Source organism: Lactuca serriola, chromosome 3 (genome assembly GCF_051521515.1).
Source record: "Lactuca serriola cultivar US96UC23 chromosome 3, Lser_US96UC23_V15, whole genome shotgun sequence".
Lineage (NCBI taxonomy): Eukaryota > Viridiplantae > Streptophyta > Magnoliopsida > Asterales > Asteraceae > Lactuca > Lactuca serriola.
In genome coordinates this window covers 174,361,494-174,368,848 of record NC_136410.1, presented here as the reverse complement: position 1 = coordinate 174,368,848, position 7,355 = coordinate 174,361,494, and the positions used below count along the sequence as shown (strand labels likewise).

The following is a 7,355-nucleotide window of genomic DNA, read 5'->3' as shown; positions in this document are numbered from 1 at the left end:
CTTACTTTTTTGGATAGCAACTTACGAGATTATAAAAAATTGAACTATTGAACAATAAAGAAAGGGTAAACAAGATAAAGATGTTTTACTAAATAAGTTGAATAATGTTTTATTAACAAGAAAGCGTGTTTTATTACAATGTCTTCATCCCACATCGATGGTGAGAGTAAACAAGAGAACGTTTCATCTTCTATAAATAGGAAAGGTTGTGAAATGTTTCAAAGGGACCAAACTATGAGAACTTACTTATGCCTACCTTTTTAGGATGTTGATGGTATTCTTTGGTGAGATTGTCTTTATTGGAAACTGTCCATTTAAGTTTTAGAATCCCGAAAATGGTTTTGAAAAAGATTTTTTTAGGTTCAAACAGAGTTTTAGTTGAAAAACCGTTATGCAGTTTGGTATATTAAGGTGAATCGATCTAAGTTTGATCAATTTGGACCGATAAGGAAGCATTTTCCTTTCAGCACATACATTCGAAACTCCCATGATTTTTCAAATTGTTTCTAATAATATTATAAATAAGTTACCTAAGCATAAAATTATAATTGTTTGAAAAATAAATTTGATTCAAAAACACAAAATATATACAAACCGAGTTTCAATAGAAAAAACGTTATGTAGTTTGGTATATTAAGCTGAATCGGTCCGAGTTTGATTATTTTAGACCGATAAATGAAGCATTTTCCTTTCACCACATACATTTGAAACTCCCATGATTATCCAAATTGTTTATAATAATATTATAAGTTACATAATGTTATATAAATATAAAAAAATCTACTTAAATATAAAATTATAATTGTTTGGAAAATCACTTTGATTCAAAAGCACGAAATATATACTCGATTATATTTTTTAAATGAATTCATTTTATAATGACATTTTGAATCATGAAAATACGTGTAAACAAACTTTCTATATTAAGTACCTAACTGAATTTATGATTTTAGGATTTAACAAAAAGTTATTCAATAAAAACTTAATTTTTTATAGCAACTTACGAGATTACTGAAAAATGGAACTATTGAACAATAAATTTTCTCGATAACGTTTTATTTTTATTATTTATTATTTTATTTAACAAAATGAAATTATTGGCAAATAAATAAATGAGTTTAATTAAAATGTCTTCATCCCACATTGATCGTGAGAGTAACAAGAGAATGTATTCTCCTCTATAAATAGAAAATGTTGTGAAATATTTCAAAGGGACTAAGCCATGAGATCTTCCTTGCATCCAACTTTGTAGAACGTTGAGTGTATTCTTTGGTGAGATTGTCTTTGTCGACAAGTGACAAATTAAATTTCAGAATGTCAAAAATGATTTTGGACCGTATCTTTTAGATTTGGATCAAGTTTAATAAGGGTCTGAGTGTCTTCTGGCTGAGTTAGGCAAACTCGCTTCCATTGGAGGCCGAGTTTAAGTAACATGCCGAATATTTGGTTGTATTAGCCAAGTTTTACAACCCTGTATGTAATACAATTTAAAGTTGTAACCTTATAAAAGACGTCACTATTATAATATGTTCTACATAATTATGGTAATATTTATGATACTAAACATTTTTTTTTACTATTTAAGATAAAGAGTTGTCTCTATTATCATATGTTGTACATAATGATAAAATTTAAGATATATAAAAAAAATATCTCTATTATTGTATTTTCTATATAATGATAATATTTAATATAAACGTTGTAATTTAATATGAAATTATTATTTAATATATAACAATAACGATTTATTTATTTTTAAAAATGATTTTTTTTTCTATTTTAATCATATAACTTTATATGTACAAAACAACTTCAAGTTCCAACTTTATCTCTTATAATATAGTTCAACATAATAACAATACTAAAAATCATTTTTTATATTTTTTATGAAATTATTATTTAAACGTTAATAACAATGATTTAATTATTTTTAATATAAAAATATATTTTTTATATGCCACGAACGCGTCCCGCTGGTTTCGCTTCCGTTTGAATGACAGAGAAGAATAGAGGTGCAGCGACGATTGAATTCACACCCAAGGCACCGCAACTCATGAAACACCCATCGGCTGCTTCAGATTCTCTCAAAGCTTTACAGTTTAGCTTTTGTCGTTGATGCACCTTCCTTTTATTCTTATCGATCTTCCCGGTTTTCTTTTTTGTGTCACCGTCGGCTACAAGAAACTAGCTTCATCAGTTTTCCTCTGCCTATTACAAGGAAACATCGGCAATAAGGAAGATGGCCCTGCCTGTACTGTTGTTATTTAGATTTTGGGTATGTTGTCTTTCGCTTCTATTTGATTTTTAATTTCCGTCTTTTGTTGTTTTTGATTTTGGGTATGTTGACCCTTGCTTTCAGTTTCTGTTCGATTGTGTCAGCATGAACACCTAGGTTAGAGCCGAATCTGTCATTCGTGTTTGGTTTAATTTCTAATTTGATGTGTTGATTAGTGTTAGCCATCGGATGTAATACAAATTATTCTTGAATGATTGATATGCAACGTGTACATACCTGGTGAAACCTAATTCCAATTCCGCTTTTCCCCCTACAGTATGTGAAGCCTCGATCACATGCCAGCATTTTAATCGATTCATACGACATTAGTTGGGTTCAAACAATTCAATTGGTTCAACGATTCATTCAACCCTCACGACTGAAGCGCTTTTATCGGCTGCAGTCTTATGTATGATTTTCTACTTCGATTTCTAAGATATTATTTGATTGACATCCGCCATTTATGATGGCCTTCAGTTTTTTTAGAAGAACAACGAAACGAAGTGAGAGGCCGGGTGCAGGAACAAGAGTCGAGTTGATTCAATTTGCCTTTATTGAGTTTACTAACTACGGTATGCTATATTGCTAATGCTAATTATATAACTTTTGTTCCTTTATTAACTATATTAAATCTGTGATTTATGTTAACATTTTTTTGTTATATAATATATTTCTCTTGCAGAAGGGGCAAGAAATGCATAGAATATTGCTTGAACTATGCTTGGTATTATCCAGTTAGGGACAACAGCCAACTTGGTGTATGTATAAACTCATTGGTTCCTAATTATTCCAGGTTCTGTCTCTCTTCTCAATTTGATCTGTTTTCTTCATCATTTATTTGTTTCTTTTGTTAATCTTCTAATCTTCGATAATGGTTTCTGGCTTTTGATTGTTAAATCAAACTAATAAGTTACTTTTTTGTTTGAATTGAACATCAGTAAATTTTTTTAATTATTTTACATTTAAGATGAGCATTTTGTCATAATTTTTGTTTACTTTTTTTTCAATACTGTAAATACTAAATTACTAATACTCAGTAAATTTTTTGTATAAACTGATCAGTAAATATTGCCTTGAACTATGCCTGGTGTTGTGTTGTGTATGAATGAATGAAGCTGAAAAATGGTATGAGCTAATACTCAGCCTTGGGAGAGGCGTCGTGTACTTGGGTTCTGCAAGGATGGGCCCCGGATATGAGCATTATGTCCAGACACAAGAATTGGCAAGAGAGGCAAGTCCATATTTATATTTTTGTATTGTGTTTCAAAAGAATGAAAGTTTTGATTTTGTTAAAGGTTGCAAAGTTGTTCGGATGCACTTCATGGTTAGGGGCTGGACCAGGGTTGATGGATGCTGCAACTCGGGATGCTATTGGTCGCTGGGTTCAAGATTTCTAAAGAAGCAGGGGAATGGACAACAACCAGTTTTCATTCGTATATTCCTTCTCATGCTTACCTTACATGCAGGTTAGAATTATTAGATTAGTGACTGACTAAATCTGAATCTGAATGCATGTTTTTTTCTGCAAGAAAGCATGGGTTGATGGATGCAACCGTTAGAAGTAGTAAAGGGGAGAAGACGGGTCTGATTGTGTTACTAGGTGGAATTGGTACTCTGGATGAGGCTTTTGACATTCTTCCACTCATCCAGTTCAAGAGGATAGGTTTTGCACTCCCTGTTCCTTTTGTTTTGATGAATTATGACTCCATTTATTCCAAGCTTTTATAGTTTCTGGAGGTATGTCAGGATTGGGGGACTATTTCCAAAGGAGAGGTTTCCTCCCTTTGGAAAGTATATAAAAAGGAACACAATTTTGTTACCACTGATTGGTATTCGATGTTGGGTTTAAAAAAAGTGTGTCATCAGTGGAACACAAATTTGTTACCTTTTATAATGCAACTTTTAAAGTAAAAAAATTCGAAATTACGATGTCATAATAGATTAAAATGGAAGTAAGATGCTACTGTACAAAAATGAATGGAAGTATGCTAAATCCAAAAACAAACAGTTGATGAAGCAAAGATTTTGCTACCCGGGACATCATCGAAGCCGAAAAAGTACAACCCGGTGCACCTACATGTTGTGAGATGGCTTCCTCCTTTTCAATTCAACTTTTGACTATTTTGCCCCTGTTGTGCTTTGGTGGAGTTTGACATTTCTGTTGTTGCTACATACATTTTGTAAGTATGCCATGGGTTATATGATGTTGGTATGTGGTAAGGAAAACAGGGGATATGTAAAGGAAAATAGGTTAGATTCATAACATATTTACAAAAACATGTTCCATATTTCTTGAATCCTTTAAATTAAATAACATGCCAAAATGATCGGAGCTGTTTAAATCCATCCCCGCAACGCGGGGTTAAAAAATAGTGGTTTTAACAGTTTTTGTTGAAAGTGACTATGCATACTCTTTTTCTGATTAAAAAAATAATGATTTTTATAGTTTTGACCGAAATGCCACTACATATTGTTCTTTTGGTAAAAAAATAGTGACTTTAACATTTTTTGTCCAAAATGCCCCTGTATATTTCTTTTTTATTTTTATAAAAGAAATAATGATTTCAATAGTTTGGACAAAACTGCTCCTACATACTTTTTTTTGTAAAAATGAAAAGTTATTTTAAGAGTTTTTGGGTAAAAAATTAATGATTTAATAGTTTTTGAACAAACTGCCCATGTATATAGTTTTTTTTTTGGTAAAACCTAGTGCTTTTAAGAGATTTTGATGAAAATTTCCCGTGTATATTGTTTAACAGGTTTCACATAGAAGTATTCATAAATAGTCAAAACAACTAAAAGTCTACACTAAAGATGAATGAAACAGGTACCTGTTAAAATGATTTTTGCAGACCTTTTGTTCTGATTCCAGTTTAAATGTGTCATCTTTTAACAATGGACACTTAAGATTTATGCAACTTATGATCAAATCTGTTGTGATTCCTTTAACTACTGTGGTGAAAACCGAACCCTGCGGAGCAAGGTTTCCCACCTATTTTAATAGCACATATCTCAGTTAAATTTGTTCTGTTCATTTAATGTTTCATATTGGACACACTTTATTATGAATACTTCTGTGTATCTCGATAGTTTATATACCTTTCCTCTTGATGTTTGATATTGGAGGCATTTTATTTGATCCGTGGAATCCGGCATCTCCATCTTATCAACCAAAGGATAAACCCATGAAGTATATTTTTCGATAAATAGTTTATCCGACAACAACAAAAATTATTCATGATGAAACAGTATTACTGCCCCATAACAATACTCAAACTATAAACAAATAGTTGATCAAATGACATTTACAAAGAACAAACAATGGAAAAAATTGTCGCATCCAACCCCTGCAACGCGAGGGTCCCCATCTAGTTCTGATTTAATATGAACAAAATTAAATCATAATGTGAACCAACTACAAAGTTGATGACAAACTCATATAATTCATAATTCGAAATGTGAACCAAAAGTAAACTCCAAGGATTTTAAAATCCCACAACCATATATTATGAACCCATGTTACAATTTTTGAAATATGAGAAATTGATTTTAATAAAAATTAAATCATAGGTTATCATTTTTCTAAATTATTTCATGAAATATAAGTTTACAACATATTTCCAAATGTTTCTAAATTAATTCAAGAAATATAAGTTTACAACTTATTTCCAAATGTAAATATTTCAATAAAACCCAATAAATAAAATCCTAGGAAATTATGATAATATTTAAGTTTTTATAAAATGTAAAGCCTAGATTTATAAAAATTAAAGAAACGCTTTTAATGATTTATCCAATACCAAGAAAAATATTCTTCTCTCACCTCCCTACCATTCAAAATTTGTCCATATGCCCTCCCCTCTCTCTCATTTCTTAAAACATATCACTACTATTCATTTGAGCCCTTTCTACACTTAACTCTGTTCTCATTCTTCAAGAAAACTCTCCAACTCCCAAAACCTCTCAAACCCATCCAAAAATCATCCATCTTCTTCCCTAATTTCGGATTCTTTAAGGTCTTGAGGTGTTCTTGTTTCACTCAAAGTCGAAATCAAGGTAAACAATACAACCTCTTCTTATGGTTTTACAACTTTACTTCCTCTTCTTCATGGCTCTTCTTTTCGGATTCTATGCCCTTCTATGGCTATATATCCTTGTTTTTCCTCTTCGTGTTTGTAGATTCTCACCATAACACATTACATGTGCTTGAGATGGTGAAAGTCCGGGATCAAACCCATGCTAAGAGTGAAAAGATGCACATATGTTCATATGATTTCAAAAATCGAGTTTTACATATTCTTCTTCATTTCTTTTGTGTTCTTACATAACAAAAAGCATTTAAACCATCTGTAGTACATCTTGGATGCTTATTCACTCCATGTATGTGCTAGAAATCGAATTTGTGGTGCAATCCTAGTGTAAGATTCAGTGGTTCCAAGGAGTTCTCTATCACGAGTATGAAAAACCCACTTTTGGGGGCTTGGAATAACCCTAAATCTATGGCTTGGATGCGTAAACCTAAAAGTTTCTTGTTCTTCTATAAACTTTATTATATTTTTGTTTATCTTCAACCATAAAAGAAGCATTCATGTTGTCTTTGTGAAACTGACCATAAGGGGGCACTCAAAGCAACCAAGGATGACATGCATTGTGTCAGAATATTTTGTTCATTTTTGAATGGCCACAACTCAGTCATTACTAAACCAAATCACGATATTCCTTTTCTGAGGGCTAGTTCCTTGAGTTAACATTTGAACCCAATTGACCTTACCATAAAACATTAAAAATGTGATTTTTGACAGTTTTTACAAAACAGTTGCGCAAAAAGAACTTTTTCTGTGATCATTAGTTTTTGTTTAAATGATCAAGGGTCTTAAACCCCACCTTAAATCTGGGGAAAAATATTTTACAAACTTAACATAACCAACTATTAATGCCTAAACTTTGGTGGATTAAAACCCCATATAATTTTCTACACAAATTCACGAACTTACAGCTACATCTAGAACTTATGCACTATATTGTGCAACATTGCTTAACTTGTTGGGATTGAATCAATTTCTTATTTTTCTATAAAAAT

At 31.4% G+C, this 7,355-nt stretch overlaps 1 long non-coding RNA gene across 8 annotated transcripts; it reads left to right on the top strand.

Moving 5' to 3' along the window:
- The first annotated feature begins 1,993 nt into the window (after positions 1–1,993).
- On the top strand, positions 1,994–5,323 carry LOC145093388 (uncharacterized). Of its 8 annotated transcripts, none has more exons than XR_013702854.1 (7): positions 1,994–2,275; positions 2,553–2,847; positions 2,958–3,068; positions 3,338–3,506; positions 3,571–3,741; positions 3,809–3,938; positions 4,284–5,323. It is a non-coding gene; the product is annotated as an uncharacterized LOC145093388 (long non-coding RNA). The 8 variants fall into 8 exon arrangements; XR_013702850.1 differs by lacking the exon at positions 4,284–5,323 and having other exon boundaries at positions 2,553–2,684; positions 2,762–2,847; positions 3,809–4,097; XR_013702848.1 differs by lacking the exon at positions 4,284–5,323 and having other exon boundaries at positions 2,553–2,684; positions 2,753–2,847; positions 3,809–4,097.
- Positions 5,324–7,355: the final 2,032 nt, after the last annotated feature.